The sequence below is a fragment of the Chiroxiphia lanceolata genome, chromosome 13, assembly GCF_009829145.1.
Source record: "Chiroxiphia lanceolata isolate bChiLan1 chromosome 13, bChiLan1.pri, whole genome shotgun sequence".
Lineage (NCBI taxonomy): Eukaryota > Metazoa > Chordata > Aves > Passeriformes > Pipridae > Chiroxiphia > Chiroxiphia lanceolata.
In genome coordinates this window covers 1,218,812-1,238,033 of record NC_045649.1, presented here as the reverse complement: position 1 = coordinate 1,238,033, position 19,222 = coordinate 1,218,812, and the positions used below count along the sequence as shown (strand labels likewise).

General features: G+C 43.1%; 1 protein-coding gene across 7 annotated transcripts in view; it reads right to left on the bottom strand.

Moving 5' to 3' along the window:
* NUP93 (nucleoporin 93) overlaps nt 1-19,222 on the bottom strand; it is a 77,247-nt gene that overhangs the window by 35,410 nt on the left and 22,615 nt on the right. The window contains exon 1 of one of the 7 annotated variants that reach the window (XM_032701361.1): nt 6,468-6,624. The exons of 4 other annotated variants lie outside the window; for them this stretch is intronic. The gene's annotated coding sequence lies outside the window, so the exon portion shown is untranslated. Of the gene's footprint in view, nt 1-2,411; nt 2,435-3,437; nt 3,687-6,467; nt 6,625-19,222 lie in introns of those variants that run through there. 2 more of the 7 variants (XM_032701360.1, XM_032701359.1) reach the window with 2 other exon arrangements.

The window sequence follows — 19,222 nt, the reverse complement described above, 5'->3', positions numbered from 1 at the left end:
ATCTAGTACATTTTTTGGTATTATTTTACTGTTTTAGACTGTTTGATCTGTGAGACTCATGCAGTTTTCACAGTAATCTTCAGACCGTATCCAGGAACATTGGATTTTACTGTGTTGGATAAATATCATTATTCCTTCTAGCCGTGACAGGAAAAACTCAAACTGCCGAACGAAGCACTCCTCGGGAAATCACAGATCAGCTCTAACAGAAGCAGGGGCAGATGGTGCACGCTCTTTGACTCTTGCTGGGCCTGTTTGGATCTGGCAAGTGAACACTGGAAACGCGTTCCTTAGACATACAGGCTCGGAGGGAAGAAATACAAATACCTCTCGGCTCCCTCATCAGCCAGGACAGCATCCATCAAGTGCAGAAGGCTAATCCCAAACCATCAGTTAATATCAAACCATCCCCAGCACTGAGAGGCACCACCACCTCCCACACCCAACCACAGTCCTCCCAAACACATCTGCAGCACGAGGCCATCAAGGAGAGCGCAAGGTGTCTGTAGTGAACAGAAGAAACACTTACCATGAAACATACAGGGAGCACAGCTTTGTCACACTGGAAAGGTCTAGAAAAATACCACTGCTCGGTTTTCCTGTTGGAATATTGTGCCTCAGCAGCCCCAAAAATGGAACTCTCTCCTATGTGGCGCTGCTTGTTGTGCATATAAACGGAGATCAATGCTGTGGGCACGAAACACGACTCCGCTCAGTTTTAGTTTCTTCTAATTCAACATAGGATGCTCAGCAAGTTCGGGCTGTCATGCACTATGGGATTTCAATATTTCCACTTTAAATTGTACTTACAAGTAGCTTAACTCCTAACATAACATGGAAATTCATTGCAGTGTTCCTGTGTGTTTTAAGATTTTACAAAATACGTCAGATTGGCAAGATTTAAAAAATCCGAGTGGAATGATTAAAACAAGTGAAGTAGGACACTGTTCTAAGAAACACCACAGTATATCAACCATCACAATATGTACAATTTATATATTGCTTACACAGTGTACCTAATTATTAAAATATTAGTAATTATCCACACTATTTGTTGTGTCTTTCCCCTCCATCAGAGTGAAATGAAAATAACTTCAATTACACAGATCAGTCTCTCATTCTCAGGCTCTACAAATTGTTGCAGTGTCATGTCGGGCTGCACAGTGCATGGGAATGCTGTTAGAAGAGGGTTTAGTAGGCTTTTTTCAAAGGCACAAACACTTTAATGGCATAAAACTAAGATAATACCTTTTTTAATCTAAAATTTTACAGCAAAGTTGCTCAGAATGAGATTCTCTTTCACATACAACTATCAGCCTCCACTGCACAGATCATTTTTGACAGCAATTGTTAATTCAACACAAAAGTAGTGTAAGCAACAGCACTGCCTTCTCTAGTGATCCTCTTTCTCCCCAGGCATGTTCTCATTTTCTTTCTCTCTACAATGCAACTGGGAGTGGTTCAACAAGAATCCCAGGTCCTACCAAGCTAAAAAGCACCAAGGAGATATGTGCAAAACACAAAGTCTTGAATAGCCCTAACCTGCTTAGAGGTCCTGCAAAGAACAGAAGGAAGAACAATGAAAAAATATATCTGAACCAGAAAAAGAAGGTGGACAGACTCTTGCCTGCCAACTATGGCAGTAGGAAACGTTCCTCAAGAGCTACCAAAAGGAGCTTGTCCAGCGGGCTGACGCTGGTACATCCCACCTGAAAGAGTCTCAGACAGAGTCTGGGTTTGTCTCAATGAAGTGTCACAAAGACAACTGAACCCAACGCTACCTCACGTGCAATACACCTTCTCAAGTGAGGGAAGCTCTCCACACACCTTGGGCCAGCAGGACCCACAGGAAGCCCCTCTCCTTTGGCTTCACCAGCATTTCACCATCAGCACAGAGTGAACGGACCACACTGTCTGAAATCTGGGCTCATTCATCACATTTCCAAATACATGGCTACCTGTTTGCCTCAACATTTTTTAAATGCAGGGGGATGACCTTAGCATGGAGCTTCGCTCAGCGCTCTGACGAGTGGTTACACTCTCTGAGCTATACATATCCTTTCAACAGCATCATGATTAAAAAATACAACCCTACAGAAATCACAAACACATCAAGAGATCCACAGTCAAAGCAAAACTCAGGGCTTTGCCTCTTTTTCTGAATTTATTTAAAATAAATGAAATTATGAGGTAATTCCAATGGGTTTGAGATCCACGATGCAACCCTACATTAAAAATATTTCTGGCATGTAAACAAAGATAATTTCTGATCATCTACCGAAAGAAGCTCTTATATCCGCCTCTCTGGTATTGTGCTTTTTAAGGCAATGCTGTGAAAAAAACTACAGAGTTAAATGACTCAGTATCTTTATCTTCATTGTACAGCCATAACTGAGGCTGTATTGTAATACCTCTTGCTGAAAACATCCTCGCATCAGGCAGGACGCCCTCAAATCAAGCCATCCAAACCAATTTCACTGATGACGCCATTTTCTTGCTCCTTTCGCTGCCATTTTAGCACCGTGGTTCCTCCACAGCTCCTCGAGAAGTGGTTGCGCGCTCTCCCCTTCGGAGAGGAAACCACGCTCACAAACCACAGTGACAAACAAAACCTGCACGTTGCATTTGTGCCTGTGTCACGTCCTTGCCTGGCAGGGCAGGGCCGGGGCACAGCTGCCATTGCAGACCACACCTCAATCCCACTGCAGCCAGAGCTGGCCAGGAGTCTCCTGAGATGGTGTGAGCTGAGAGACCAGCCCCTGGAAATCCACCAGCACCACACGAAAAACTGATAAAACTGAGGAAAGACGAGTGTCCAGCCCTGTTACAGGAGGATAGTCTTCCCTCTGAATCCCACAGAAAACACTAGCTAATAAGGGAGTAGTTTGAAAAGAAAAGCAAAAGGCATAAGGGAGGCACTGACAAGCTTGCAGTGTCTGCTGCTGGACTAATTGTACATTAGCATCGACATATAGGCAGCCACAATAACCCACACAACCTGGCAGCAGAGAATTCATTTCTCAGGATCGTATTCGAAAGCCAAACTGCCACCTCTGTCAGTCCATGAAGTATTTCCCATCCCAAAATGACACATTTCTGATGGATCACCAGCAAGAGGGGCAAATTATTAAACAAACCTGAGACTCATTAACACCCAGCCCCTCCTCTAACCCGCTTCTGAGAATTTTAGTGCAGTCCTTCGGTCTCCCCCACCCCTGGTAAGTGCTTTATCCCTCTGCCTGTCTGACTGGGAGCACGTAACCTTGCCTCTTGTGGGAAACAGGGATGCTCTAAGGATTGTTTGAGAACCAAAACATGAGCGATATTTGCACACCTCTTCCTTCGCAGTTTCAGATGTGCAGAAACAGTTAAATGGCTTTGAGTTGGTCTGAAACTGTATGTAAAAAAATAGTAACGAAAAAATTGGTTCTCTTTACCTCCTCTGGATGCAGGCAGCGAGCCTGGCGGCGCTGAGCCTGACACTCTCCCTGTTCTCAGGCTGACTCAAGCAGAAGGATTTCGGCTGCCGTGCCCCCATCCCAGAGCTGAAAGCCTGTGCACTGCCTTCCTGAACGTTCCTCAGGAGCACAGTTATCTTTCTGCTTCGGTGAAAAGAAAAGCCAAGCGACATCTCCCAGCCTCCATCTGCGTCTCAGACAGAGCGAGGCACGAACCTCGCTGCCTCCGAGGGACAACGCCTGGTTCAGAGACATCAAACCCCTGTCAGCACCGGGACTGCGACAACCCAGTCACACCAGGATGCAAAGCCTAAACCCGGCACAGGTGGCTCTCCCCAGTGCTGCACCTCCACAAAGGGGTTTCCCCGTAACATTTCTGTTGCATTTTGAAGTCTCCTTGGAAAAAACCCACACAGGGAAAGAAAACCTTTCCCAAGTTAAATTTACTTTATTCCGCTGATAGCGACTAATGCTACAAAGAAAGGGCCAAGATTACATGCATTGTAGTGTGAAGAATATAATTTTTTTTTTTTTAAATACACACTGGCATGTCAAGAAAATGTGCAAATTCCAAGTTCAGACCTTCTAAATAACATGAGATGATTTGGCAAAATCATCCACCCGAGGTTAAAAAAATAAGCCCACATTAGCTAGCCCATTCTTTTTCAGTATTTGTAAATAAATCATAGCTACTTTGTTCACCTAACAGCTATTTTCAACATGGCAGTGTGTCCCTTGGAATAAAGATAAATATTTTACTGACAGTGAAAGCAAGCAATTTGGAGTTCATACATGTCATGATTTCTTTAAATCCTCAATTTAAACATGCCGTGGTCTTTAGAAATGGTGTTTCCTTTCTACATTACTGATATATTTCACAAAGTTAATTATTTAAATTAGCTATGAATTATTAATTACAGATCATTAAACTAAGAAACAGAAGTCTGGAATATGCCTGTAATAATTACAGAATGTATATTTAAAAATGTTAGACACTATAAAGCTCAGAAAGAAAGGCACGTATTAAAATTCTCAGCTGCAACAAATATGTTATAATAAATACTTTACCCTTTCTCAGCTTATTTCTCTCTTATTGTGCAATAAACCTAAGGTTTAAACTTTCCAGACTTGGGGCATGAGACCGGTGTGCTGAGGATACACCAGAGACAATGGGTTTCCATTTTTCTCCCCCGGCTGTACTCCACCCTGGCTAAGGAACTGTCTAGCAGTGCATGCCTTTATTTGTGCTCTGCATTAACAAGGCACACAAGCTTTCGGACTTCAATGTAAATGAAATGTCAAGTCCAGATGCTGCCAACAGATATCACGGCAAACCCTGCCATAAGAGACCTACAGCTAATTATTCATTACGGTGCCTCAGTCATTTTCCCATACATTAATTTATGGAGCTTAGTTGAACTCTGTCTCCCACCCACTTCAGACAAAGGAAAATAATTTGCCACACTGTACCAACTGCAAGGATAACCGAGCTGTCTCCCACACAGGGTCAGTGGGGATGGGATGGCTTCCTCCATCTTTTTACACATGCAAACCACACATTTCATTGTCCTTTACTTGATTTCTTGCTGAGCTGCTTTTGTGGCAAGACCCCCTCCCTTTGCACAGGTAATCTGGTTGAAGAGAGACAACTTTTTGGCCATGCTATGCCCCTGTTCTGTGTCTCCCCTTCTGAGCATTTCTCAGTTGACAATAGGAAGAGGGCAGAACATGGCAATTGGGCACCTTAATACCTGGGGAGGGAGCCCCAAAGGAGGCAAATCACCCTCTGCTGCAAGAACCCAGGTGCCATCCCGGCACAGCACGGTTTATTAAACTGCTTTTTGCCATACAGAAAAATAGAATTGAAAGGAAAGGAGAAAAAGCAGCTCACCCTCTCTACTTTTGTCCCAATACCAAAGGCAGGCAGAACTGCCAGTTTGCATGCAGCCTCTGAGTCCTCAGATCTGAGAGTATTAAATCAGCTGCCACCCACCCAGCTAGTCACGGCCACCACACGTAGATAAATGTTAATTCCCCGACTGCTTCCCTTGACTATGATTTTACTGGCTTAACCCCTTTCATAACATATCCTATTCACTTCAAAGAGAGGTGGGATCTAGGCTGCAAACTCCAGTTGACTAAGCAAATATACTTCACCACCTCAGTCAAGAAACTAACAAAAAAAAGCAAATCTCCAAGTGTCTTCATTTACTTTGTAATAGTAGAAACATTTTCCTATTTTCATCCTATATTTGAAATCCTTACTTCAAAATAAAATTAAAGAAAGTTTTGTGTGTCTTCTAAATAAATCATAACTGCATCTGTAAGAACAGGGGAAACAGAGTGGACCAGTATCTTTGCACGACAATGAAAATCAAGAGGTAAAAAACCTCATATAATCAAGTAGCATCTTTATTTTTTGTTTCAAACACTTCCGTAGACTTTTCATAGCCTAGGGAAGAAAAAACAGGCATAAAGGCATTCAGAAAGTTATGCTACTGTATTTCTGCTTAAATGAAAAGCAAAGTCAGCAATGTCAAGAGGGTCTTTAAAAAGGCAACACAAATGAAACCCAAAGCAGACGCTGGACTGCCCCACCCAACAGCTGCTCGAGCAAAGAACATCGAAAGGTAAAGCCACAGACTTCCAGGTTTCTTTTCTGTGAGCAAAGGACCATTTCTCCAAAACTACCCACCTGTTCTCTTTTATTACTCACCTACAAATTTAAACAACCTGCAGCAACAGCACAAAGAAAAACCGCCATAGAAGACACCTGAAGGAAAACTCTCTCTTATCAAAGCAAGCTTTTTACCTTCATTTTATATATTTTAAAAGACAGACATTCCTACCTGTAGATCTCAGTACTGAGGAGTTACAAACCTGTTAATGCTGGCTGTAACTGCCACACTTCAGCTGCCTGGTATTAAGGCTTACACAGCTGTATCTCTCTCTATTAATGTTCAAGTTTTCTCATCTCAAAAAAAAAAAATATATATATATAAATCAAACCTGCAAGTCCTGAAATGGCTGAGACAGTCAAGAGTCCAGCAAGACAATAAGAAAGCAGCTGCTTTCCACGGCTGAACACCACTGCCTGCAAAGCATCTATATATTTTTTTCCAGTGGTGCTTTATTCAAATTCTAGGGAAAGCATCAGTCTGAAACCAGTAACTGATGGGAGTAACAGTTTATAGGTTACAGAAGGATATTTTATTGTTAACGGACTGTACCATGTAGGAATTAGGAGGGGGTGAGGCGGCAGGAAGGCAAGAGGAGAGAGATGCTACTATTTTTTTTCCCCGAGCCACTGCAATTACTCTGATGTGAATTTTTGATGACTTCCGACATATTGCATGGTTAATAATCGTTTCAGCTGTCATGTTTGGTTAATGTGGAAAATGCATTTGCTGCATTGTGATGCAGCACTCCAGCCACAGATTGTAACACCAGTTGTGAAGCTATTCCCTTAACTGAGCTGCATGAATTTGCACATACCATGAGGCTGAAATAAATGGTAGTTTGATTTTTATACAGCAACAGAAAGCTCCTGCCATTTTAGACCTGCAGAGCTGTTGGTACAACTTGTACAGGCATATAATTTTACTGCATATTAATTGGTGTTGATGTTCTTTAAAGAGGAGCTTTGATTCTCTATTGTTTTGCTGGGTTTGGTTATTTAGCAGTTAAAAGACTGAGAGCCTATTTACATTAAACATGACTCTTTTTTGTAGCTTTGAACAGGTTATTTAACTGTAAGCCTATATCCATCAATGAAACTGTCAGCACTACAGAAATGCAGCCCCGTTATTCATACAGGCTCAACCTACTTCTTCCTCCATACCATACTTAAGAATGTGTGTATACATAACCTTGTCTTACAAATATTGCACACGAGGGGTGAAAATAAAATGACTGCACATGAGGGGTGAAAATATGCTGCTCACACTCAAATAACGAGGATTTTATTTGTAAAATACCACTTCACCTACACTTCAAACATCAAACAAAAAAGTATAAGGTTACATAAATATTAGCCTGTGCCTTTCAGTGTCACCAATAGAAAAACAATGCTGCAAGCAATCGTGCAATTACAAGAGGAGATGTAAAACAGCAGAGATGAAACCATGCTAAGAGCCAGTCACCCGATGATTAAAGTCAGGCCAGTGTATTCCAGCAGTCAGGTGACGGTGCCATCATTACAGTGCAGAAAGCCACGGAAAAATCGAGAAACAGACCACCCCCATCTTAAAGAAAAAAAATTAGAACCACTAAAGGAATAAGGAATGCATTTTCTAATACGCAGAGCGTAAAACCATGGAGAACTGTTCCACAAAATGTGTGCCTAACACTACTGGGAAGTTACTGCCACAAGTCCCAAGTGCACATTTAACCCATGGTGCCAACCCAGCTCCCATCTGCAGACTGCTGGTGACACTCCCAAATTCAGTTCTTCTTAAATTCCAGAACAACAGCCCTGCTGCAACAGTACTGCATTTCACAGTTCAGTAACTCTGCTCACAAAATGCACGTCTCATATTTGCAAACACAGACACACAAAAAAATCCAGACTTGGGATGTCTATGTATAATTTAATGAAGGACAAAAAGCTATCAGGAGAGTGTTTTACTGTGCTTGAACACTGAGGTATCTGCAGAATCACCACCAATTCATTATTTCCACTTCTGTTTTAATTAAAACAACACTGCAGGGGTATCTCTTGGACATGAAGTATCAGTAAGTATGGTGCAAGATATTTTATACAGAGAAAAAAAAATGAGTCTCTGAATTAACATTGTACTCAGTTTGGGAGCAATTTCCATTAGCAGGGTTAAGTCTGTAGAAGGTGCTCTGTGGCTTAGTCTCACCTACCTCAAAGGCATCATTTTGCACCTTGCACAAGTCAAAGTTTCACAAGTGGCAGAGCCATTTCTTAAATAAAATGTATTTTGGCTTTGAAACTAGCAAACTTGATCCTAAGGATGGGTTTTCCTCAAACCACTGCAAGGAGCAAACCCTCCCTGCTCGTGACCACATGAACACGGTACCGAATATCTGAATCCTCCTACCAGGCACCTCAGGAGTGGATAAGACAGGTCCAAATCCCATGTTCTTAGTGGCAAACTGCAGTTAGTTGTACTGCAGGGAAAACCACTGATCGAGACCAGCTACACCCCACAGTGCAGGCAAAGTCCCTTCTGGGAGAGGAAGGGTAATACATTTGCAGGGATAATTTAACTCTGGCATTCCTCCTGCATTTCTGAGCATCCACGCCTGGCCCCGTCCCTGCTGCCGCGCTCACCTCGGTCACTGCCGCTCACCTCACACACACTGCTCGGGTTTTGGATGCCTTCTCCCCCTGCTTACCTCTACTTTGCATAACCCACTAGTGGTGCAGAGCCAGGAGCACAGAAGACACACAGAGTTTTTGCTTTCTAGCCAAACCCTGAAACAGGTAAAGGTACCTGGAGAGACAGTCGGCTCTTTAGGACAGGCTGCAGCCTCGCCAGGGATTTCAAGGAGCACAACCATCCATCTGGAGCTGCTAGCCACAACTTTAGAGATGATGCTTTTATCAACAGACATTTTCTATTATTTTCTGGCCACGTAATGTTACTGCAGAAGCTACTCTCAACTGCAGAACTACGCATTACAGACCAGCACAATTAGATATATATACTTTGTTTTACATATTGCATTGCCAGGGAAAGCCTTCCCAGTGTGGCTCAGCACAGCACTGCCTCCCCTTACCTACGGGATTTCTTAAAGCAACAGCTTTGAGGGATATGAACAGGAACTCCTCACCCAAATGGCTGTTAGTGTAAACAGCCCTGAGTGGTAACCCAGCTAAGATGTCGGAACTGCTATCTGTTCTTCACTGGCAATCAATTTAGTGGAGCGTTCAGTCAGCTCACGCATCAATCACTTCTGCACTCTGATGTGACTCTGGGAGGAGAAGGGGGAAAAGTACTGTTCAGGGCTGCTGGGCTCAGGAAAACCATAAAAGTCTTCTTTTAGAGTAGAGAGCATCATATCTCTAAGAGAATGATGAAGCAAAGAGAACGCAGAAGCTGTTGGAATAAGAATATCCTTCTCTGTGTCAGGATCATTCCCTCACTCCATCTCTGGGTGTCCACAAGGATCTCCTACCTTGTCAGGTACAGCTGCATCTCTGGAGTGAATGAGATTCCTTCTACCATGATAGCAAAAATCAAGAGATGCAAACACCCCTACCTTAAAAAAAAACCCAAAACCCCAACCCCTGAAACGTGCTAGTAGTCTGCCATCACTGCTATCTTTTCAGTCTTGCACTGGACAGGGTTAAGGGGGAGATTAGGAACAGCATCCCTAGCTAGATCTGCTCCTGTGTTAGCTCCTTTTTGAAGTCCTACAGCTTCAGTGCCTGCCATTAGCCAGCAAAACTGAGAGGCAGCACTGGCAGCCAGTTATAAGTGATAGGTAGTGCTCCTTCCCAAAAATCTTTTCTTCTCTGCTTAACCCAGCACTGTAGCAGCAGCAGCAAATACTGCACTGTCATACTGGGTCTGGAGAGTGCCTGAAAGCATTCGCTGCTGCCCTCTCTGCAAGGCTGGCAGGGTGATTATCCAGCATTAATGACAGGCAGGGCCTCTCTCCAGAAGCAGGGCTGTCACACCCAGCATGCTGCCTCTGCCTTCAGCTCTGCACACTCATCCTCCCCCTTCAAAGGGATGCAGAAAGAAGAGCCAGAGTTCAGGAGTTTATGCCAAGCAGATTGTGATGAAGAGAAGAGGAAGAAAATCCAGGCTAGCACTTTCACATCAATACAGTTACATTCCCACACAAACAGTGCAGAGCAAAAAGTCAGGTGGGTTGAGTGTATTATGATGCTACTGGCCTACCTAGCATGGAATTTGGGCTTTGTGGCAAAGGGCTAACTTCCATGGATTATGAGAATAGAAGCCATTCAGAGTCAAAGCAAGAACTACAACTGGGAAGTGACCACCTCCAGTAACACCTGTACCATCATCACAGCCAGCCATCCTCTGCAGAGAAAAAAATCACCAACACAGCCAGACTGAGAGTTGCTGGCTAATTACAGAGCTCAAAGGAGACCTGAGTTTCAACACAGCTTTCTGAAACTAAATTTGCACCAAACAAGAGGCAGGATGTAAAGACAGTGAGTGAGAAACATCCGAGAGCACTGATTGAGGAGCAGTGCTTTGTGTGACCAGGAGGATGCAGGGGAAAGAGAAACACAATCCTGTAAAACTAGAAGAGTGATGGTCCCAGGCAGGGGAGAGGTGGGGGAAGCCCAGCCAAGCAGAGAGGATTAGCACCAACACTGGCAGTGCTGTTCCTGCCATCCACACCCCAATTAGTGGTATCATTTGTCAGGATGAATGGGGAACTTGCACTCAATTCGGCAATTTGACAGAGTGTCACTGAACTACCTCACGTCCATATTTATCCAAGAGGCAAGTGCAGGAACCAGTTTTAATTAGAGCCTGTTTAACAAAGAACCAAGGGTATTACCCATGCTCTCACCATCAAGCGATAATTGAGATGTAATCGTTTAAACAAAGCGCAACAAGTGTCCATTTACCCAAAGCCATTGTTAAATATCCACTAGGAGATTATTTTCAAAATTATAATGTGCCATGAATATGCAAACCACTTTCCATCTTTAGCATTGAAAAGAATAATCACCTTAAAAAAAACCCACACCACCAAAACCCACAACTGGAAGCCAAACAGCTATTTTGCAGCAGAATTTGAGGAGTGTTTTAAATATGCCAATGCTACTTTAAAGGAGGGGGGGAAAGAAGTGATGGCTCTGCTTTGGGGCCATTAAGCTCTGTCTGGAAAGCCCTCTTTTGTACAGCATTAGTGGGCTGTAAGTCTGTAATTATGCAGAGAATGTGTTAATTTTTAATTCAGATTGCTAACCCCTTTTTTTATGTACAAACCCTGCACGTCAATCCCTCCTGCAGATGACTGTAAGCACCGACACGACCAAATTCAACCCTTGGTGGTAAAAGCACGCTCTCCCTGGGAGGTTTGGCACTGCACGTTGGAAAGCAACTCAACTCTGTAGTAAAATAGCTCTTTCACCAAACTGTCAGTGGCAAGCAAATCCTCTCGACCCACAGCCTATTGAACCAGAACCGTATGGCCGCTGATATTCACACCCTCATTCCAGCATTCTTCTGGCTAGCTACTGCATTTCTTCACACAGCTTCACAGGGAGCAGAATTCCCACCTCCCTCCCGTTCCCAAATACAGGAAAGCACGGGATGGGGAAGTTAACCTCGCGCTGCCTAGAGCCCTACACCAAGTTAATGGCTGTCAAACACTAAGCCCATCTTTCATCTCGTCTGACTCCTCCACGGAGGAAGCTGACTTGAGTGTGCTTTGACACAGTCCAGCAATGAATTATTAACTCCGTTGGAAGCTGCAAAGCATCAACCAGGAGCAATCCTGAGCCCTCTGTGATGATTAAGCAGAGTGCAATTATCAGTGCTCCTGCTGCTCACAAAATGCCTCCAAACTCCCCAACACACACAGGCCAAAAGGCACCACACAGGAATGCACATCCACATGTATGAAAGCAGAAACAATTCTGTGCTTTTACCTTTGTTGCTTCAGGGTTATGTTATCAGCTGTTAATGGTCTGAGAAAAGAAAGCTCTGCCTTGCCCCCTTTATTACAGCAATTATACACGGACTTGTGTCACTGAAAGAGTGACACATGCAGAATCAAGCCCATATTCTTAATTTCCACAGCAATTCAATCCATGCAATCATGGAAACTTGCCTGCAGATTCAGAACCATCCTTTCCCACCTTACATCATGTAGCAGAAGACGTTTCCAGCCCGGGGTGTGACTGCACACATATCCAGAAGCAGCTATGGCTCCCAGCCTGCTCACCAGCAGTGCACAGATGAAGACAGGCTCATTCACCCCTTACAACCACAAGTGCTGCCCCAAAGGGTGTCCCTCTGAAAGGCATGGGGACCATCCTGCAAGTTGGATGTAATCCGTGGGCCTCCAGCAGCACCCCAACATTTAGGAAGAACAACTCACTCAGCTCTCTGCCAAAGGAATCCAGACAGCTCCCTCATTAAACCACAAGGTGCCAAGAGGCAACAAACACTAGCAATGGGCCTAAGAAGACCTGCTGAATCCCAAGATGCACAGGGATGTCTGCTTGGGATGGGGTGCCATGCAGTTCTGAAATCAGCAGTGAAAAGGCAGGGTGAAGGCAGCATTTTAGGTTTTCCTCAGCAGAGAAGCTAAACTGGTGCTTTTCCTTTAATTACAGCTGCCAGTTCTGAAGAAAGTGGCACTAGAACTGCTGGCCAGCATGGGAGATGAACACCCACGAGCACGCTGGTTAAAATGAACCACAGCAGGGCATGGCTGCCTTGTCAAACCATCCTTGTATTTCTCATAGTGAAAGTACAACTGAAATCAGTATTGGCATCTTGGCGTGCTTAATTAGAAGTCAGGTCTACTCTATTCAGGTCTTTCTACTGTGCTCATTACATTAATATCCAAGTGCCTTCCAGTCCTGCATTAAGTGACATGCCTAACATCTGTCACACATGGTTTGTTCTCCTCTCCCTTTCCTGGAGGACTGGAAACACAGTGTTCAAGGGGATCACAGCACAGCCAGCAACTGGGAAGGGAAATTCCTCCAGCCCTGGCTCACACAGAGCATGTGCTGGCCATGTCTGCTTGGTTAATTGTTTAATATCATCGTCAGCAGCACAATGATTAAGAAGTTGTATGTATTAAGAGCACCAGTAACATTTCCATGCAGGAGTGACAGGATTGGAAGACAAACAAAAATCTGTCCTTTGTGTACCAAATTAAGTCATTTGGAGTTTTATCACTTCATTTCTTTGCCTGAACCTCCTTGCCTTGTCATCTTACATTAGACAATACTGCAGATACAACTTCCAGCAGAGGAAATGCAAGTGTCCATCTGTTGAGTTTGACTAAAAAGGACAACAAAGGTATAAACAGCTTATCCCGACCTTAAATCCCTTCCAAAATGCACCACATCTTAAAGCTACAGAGGTTTCACCTGGATTTCAAACCAAGAAGACTGAAGTCAGTAATTATTTCTTTTGTACTCCTTTGCCTTTCACCTTTCCTAATGATCCTCCCTCTGTGTATCTTTATCTTTTTGATTTTGAAAACTACTTATGTCACCCTTGCTTCCAAGTTATCACCCAGTAATTCTTTGCAAAGACAGTGATGAGGACTGAGACAGCTAGAGAACGGGAAGAGCTGGGAGGAAAAGAACTGGGAGGGATCAAACCTGAGAGCTCAGCCAAGATGATGAAGGACTGGCACTGCTACATGTCTTAAAGTCAGCTAGCTGCGGTCAGGTAGATGTTTCTAGTAAAAGCAAATGCCTGGAGAAAGGTCCAACTCAAGAACATAAACTTGGTAGAGACTGGGAAACAGTGGGCTGCAGGGGATGAGACCCTGGCCACCACCTTCTCCCAGTTTGTCCAACTAAAGCTCCACAACTGCAGGTAACAGAAGCCCACTGAAACTGAGGCACAAACTGTTAGATTAGGAAAAAAGCAAGGACTCATTGTAGGCAAGTGAGGGGAATACATGGAGCTTTCATTTAATGCAATGTGCATAGCCATACAAAACGGGGATTAGTCTTTCACAAAAAAAAGAACAACCTTTTCAAGTGTACAGATAAAAAGACTCTCAGGAATGGACACAGGCTGACTCAGAAAACTATTAAAAGGACAAAGTGACTTTCAAATAGAGGTCATTAGTTCAAACATGCACTAGATCAGTAGTGGCCAAGACTAAAGCATCTAAAGACTGATTAGTGGTGTAAACAAAAATGTGTTGTTAATCCTTCTTGAGCTCCTGCTACCCAAGAGCCCATATTCCAAGTTTACTGCAGAATTTACTTTCTGTCCAGCCCCAGAGGAACAGACAGGGTTTAGTGGGCACCCAAACACCAAGTGCCTGTCCCCACAGTCACTGCAGCAAGGTTGAAAGGGGTGAGTTGAAAGGGTAAGTCATTTTTTTCTGGTTACGCCCCTCTACCTGAGTGTGCTCACCAGTTTGCTGCTGGATGCACATCACCAGACACTGCACTTAACAGCACCCACTCAGCAAATCAAGATCATACTGCAGGTTTTGGGTGTTATTTTGTCAGAGAATTTTTCTGTGAAATTACTTTGCTGACTAATTAATGTCATAGAACCTACGTGTTCATGAAAAATGGAGAGGCCAAACATCATTTACGCCTTTCTCCCAACACTGACCAGAAGAGGCTCCAATTATCCCCAGAGATCTCACAGGACTGCAGGCTCACAGGTGTCCATTAGGAGAGGCCTTACTGCAGAACATCCTTCCAGAAGACACCCAAAGAGGGCAGACAAGATTCCAAAACACACATTTCACTAATGAAAAGCAGGAAATGCACAATGCTTAGAACTCAGGAGGAACATCCAGTAATGCAGCTGCGTTAACTTCAGTCATCGAGCACAACTTAGGTGTTTGCCCTCTATCTCCACAGGGAATTGCAGCTCTAATACCACAGCAGGCTCTAAACCAGAGACATCCAGTGAAGCATTATCCTTCTCACCATTACTGGGCACAATATCACAGGCTGCAGATATTTACTGGGGAGTTTGGGTCAACCACTCTCCATCTACTATTAATTAAGCAAACACACACAGCAGCTTCAGTAGTACAGTCAAGATTACACACATCAATGCATACTTTTAAATAAAAATATTAGCTTTTACTCAATTATGATGTAACATATTATTTATGTACTGTTACTGAATTAGGGTTCTGCAAATAACATTAATTCCTGTGTGTATTTATTGGAAGTAAGGACATGCTGGAGGCAAAGATAAAGAATACTTGATCTCCTTTTATAAGAAAATTTTATTAATATTTGTTCCAAACAAGATCCCCCAGCTGCTGAAGTTGAATACTACCCAAAATGCATTTTTCCTAGGGTCCTCCATTATCAGCAAGGGCCTTTCCTGCAAGTCCATGTACACTTTCAACAGATTGTCTTTGCTATCTGATTTGAGAGCCTTGGGTGTTCCGCATTCGAGGAATGCAATCAAATCCTGCCCCTTCCAGGCCTTCTGGAACACCCATTAATTCACCCCCCTGGAGAGAGGGAGTTTATCATCTCTTGCAATTGCTAGAATCTAAAAAAGTGGAACAGGGCAACCTAATTTGGCACTGCAATTATTTAAAGTCTATAAATAGTTGTTGCCATAGTGTTAATTAAATTGCTATATGGTAACATCCTTTCTTTTCCACCTTTTAAAGGTAAACTCTGATTAAGTCAGGTAAGCAGGGACCATGCCATACAAGAGTCCATGGAAAGGAGCACAAATGCTTAGAAATTGTGTTGTATACTTTACACAAAGATGAGCTGGAAATCCAAAGCAGCTTGTTATGTTCTCTGTTTCCTTGGTACGAAAGAGGAGAGACTCATTTCCAAATTGCTTCATCATTTGTCACCCAAACTCAAAATTTTGAACAATCACCATAAAATTCAACAGACCAGCCACAGTAATTGAATGGATATGAACTGCACAGGGAAAAGAAATCTGAAAAATTTTTTGCAACATCTTTGTACATCTTAGAAATACAGTGAACAATGGTGACAATCACCTCTACACAGAATGATCAGATCTGGCAGATTACTGAAACAGGGGAATGGAGAAGGTCAGATCAGAGAGGAAAGAAACACTAATCCCAAAATATTCCATGGTAGAAGTCGATTTTAACACAAATATCAGCACAAGCTTCATCTCAGTAATTACACCATTCACACGAGCATTTGCTCAGAAGTGGAGCAATTGCTACTACTTCCCAGTGAGAGAAAACCATCTATTTTTTTTTGGCAAAAGTATCATACTAATTTCTTTTAAAATGGCAGACTCTAACAGGCAATAACCCTACCTTACAAAATCTTATTATTTAATGGAAAGCTGAAATGACAGGAAAGGGACTGCAGCAAGTCTTGGCTACAAGTCTAAGTGAGAGATTAAATAACACTCAGAACAGTGGCCAGAGGGCAAACTCTTGGATCCTCACCCTTTGTCAACTGTTTCCCCTCACATTTGGGAGAGCAGAAAGCTGTTCTGGTCTCCCTTCATCTCCAGTACTTACTTCCAGCTGCAGTGAAGTCTTTAGGCTTTGTACAATTACTGTTCCTCATGGCAGGTTGTAACAAACAGCAAAACTGAACCAGATAGCTGAAAATACCATTCTCCACCACAAGTGTGGTCATGCCACCACCCAAAACCAGAGACATGCATAAACCAAAACAAGCTTAATCCTCTCTGTTTTGTCTCTCCACCTTCTTTCCAGCATCTCCCTCTTCAGAGGTTCATTTCAGCATGTGAAGGTTAACAAACACAAAACAAGGAAACTCAAGACTTGCCTATTTATCTTTTTTTTTTTTTTTTAAATCCCAACCACATTAGTACTTTTGGATAGACAAATTATATTATAAATGCAGGATTTCAACGTTCTGGCACCAAGCCAACATTTTAATGGACATTCAAACACTAACTAAGGAAATGGTTGTGCATTAAGCCTACCAATAAGTCAACAATCAATACTTCAGTACTGCAGTAAAAATACAATGCACCCTTTATAACTGCATCTGCTCTCATCTTTCTTTGTCAAGCTCAGCTCTAAATAAAAAAAAAAAAAAAGAGACTTTTGAAACAAGAAATGAAGTACATACTATTTCACAGCCACCAAGTATTTATCCTAAAGTCTAAACCTAATTGGTCCTCTGAACTGTACAGATTTTTGGTTTTCAGCTGTGTACTGACAGGGCAGAAGAGTCAGGAATAAAAAGGACAGAAGTTCAGACACAAAATTAATCAAGCAGGTCAACAGGTAAGAGCAGCAAAGCAAAGAAACCTCAGACATCTAAGCCCCAAGCAACTGCAGATTAGGAGCTGGTTCCAACTTTATCTCCAAAAAGCATCTCAGTCAAAAGCAAACAAAAAAGAATCCCATCAAAGCATACTAACATTTGGATTTTAATCCAATTCATAGATTTTAATTGCCTGCACAACATCAGTCCTGCATGATCCCTCTCAACAGATCCTACCAGTTTGATCAAATGAAGCCAAAGGCAAGCTCTGCAGAGTATGGGATCTGGACACCCTCTGGAAAGCGTGAGCATCAGGCAGTATTGCTCTGCCATGGAACAAATGTTTTAAATTTAGTTAACACTGGCTTCCCATTCAAAGCCATGGCCATAATGCTGAGCCACCACTATATTTCTTAACAGTGCAAAAAAGCCCACAGCATTTGGATACTTGGAGCAGCTCCCTGTGTCTGCAGAAAGGTTCAGGGTGAGTCTGTTTTTCAGGAAGAAATGATGGCAGACATTGATCCAACCCTGCGAAACTTGAACGTAAAAACAGGAGGACAAAACCAATCAAACTGATAATTTTTATCTCCACAGCCTAGTAAGCTCAGTACTGAAATGGAACTTCATCATGGAACAGCTAAGCCAGTGTAATAGCTTGGGTAAACAAGCCAACCAAATTCTCCATTTTCTTCTCCAAGTCTGCAAATACACAGAGGGAAACAGAGAATGATTGTTTCAGAAATCCCTCCACAGATCCCTCACGTTTATTTGCTAAAACTATCTTGCATCCCTGGGGTTTCAGCTATAAACAAGCACAGAGCTCGGCTGGGAATCTGGAAAGACTTTTTGCTGATATTTTGAAGTCAGGGCATCTGCATCGTGAGGCTGAGTCTGCAAGAGCAGCCAATGCTGCAGGTCTGGCAGCCAAGGGGCAGGAATACCCAAGTCCTCACAGACCCCAAGAGCAGTTTGCTGGTGCAAGATCCAAGCTCAGGAGCTGGGTATGTGCCCAGCAATAGGTCAGGCCAGACTTCTCATCACTAGGTTTTGCTGCTTCATCTCACTCTCTCTACATCAGGCACATCATAAATAATCCATCTCAAGTGAGAGTTACCACACTACAAAATACTGCTGCATAAAATTATTATATTGGGCAGTGGCAGCAGCTGTATTGACCAAAGGTTTAGCCTATGACTCTAATCAACTGCCAGCTTAAAGGGGTTTTGTGTGGCCACAACTCAGGGCAGCAACTAATTGTAGTCTTAGCACAATTTCAGCTCAGAGGAGTTGAAGATCTCCAGTCCAGACTGGAGGTGTCTTCAGGATTAAGGGGAGGTTTCAGCAGAGCTGCCAGTGGACAGGTGTTTGTAGCACAGCTTCAGTTCCTTGTTTCAGGTGGGGAAAGGAGCTCTGCTGACAGTCCATGGAGCACAGGGGCAGCCAAGGACTGTGCTGCCCAGCACTGCCAAACCAGGAAAGTACTGATGCAGACAAACAACCTTATTTTTTACAAGGTCTGGTATCTGAGGGAGGGAAGTTGGAGGTCAGTTAAATGCTGTCAAATACGGATCAGGACTGTGAACAATAGAGGTCTGAGAAAATGGTAAATGCAACTCTTATTTCTCAGCTGAAGAAAATGATGCACAGGAAAGCATTTCTTGAACTCAAAGTCAAGCATGAAAATCATGACAAAAATTGGATCAAAATCCAGCTTTCCCAATTTCCTGCAATGAAAAGCAGCTGCCACAGAAGGCCGTTTTCTAAGTAAATATACACATCAGGGGGTGCCAGTCAGGCAAGGATCCAAAAATTCAAGGGTCAGGTGCTATTCAATATTTGAATCAGTGTAATAAAACGCTGCATAAATATTTAAACT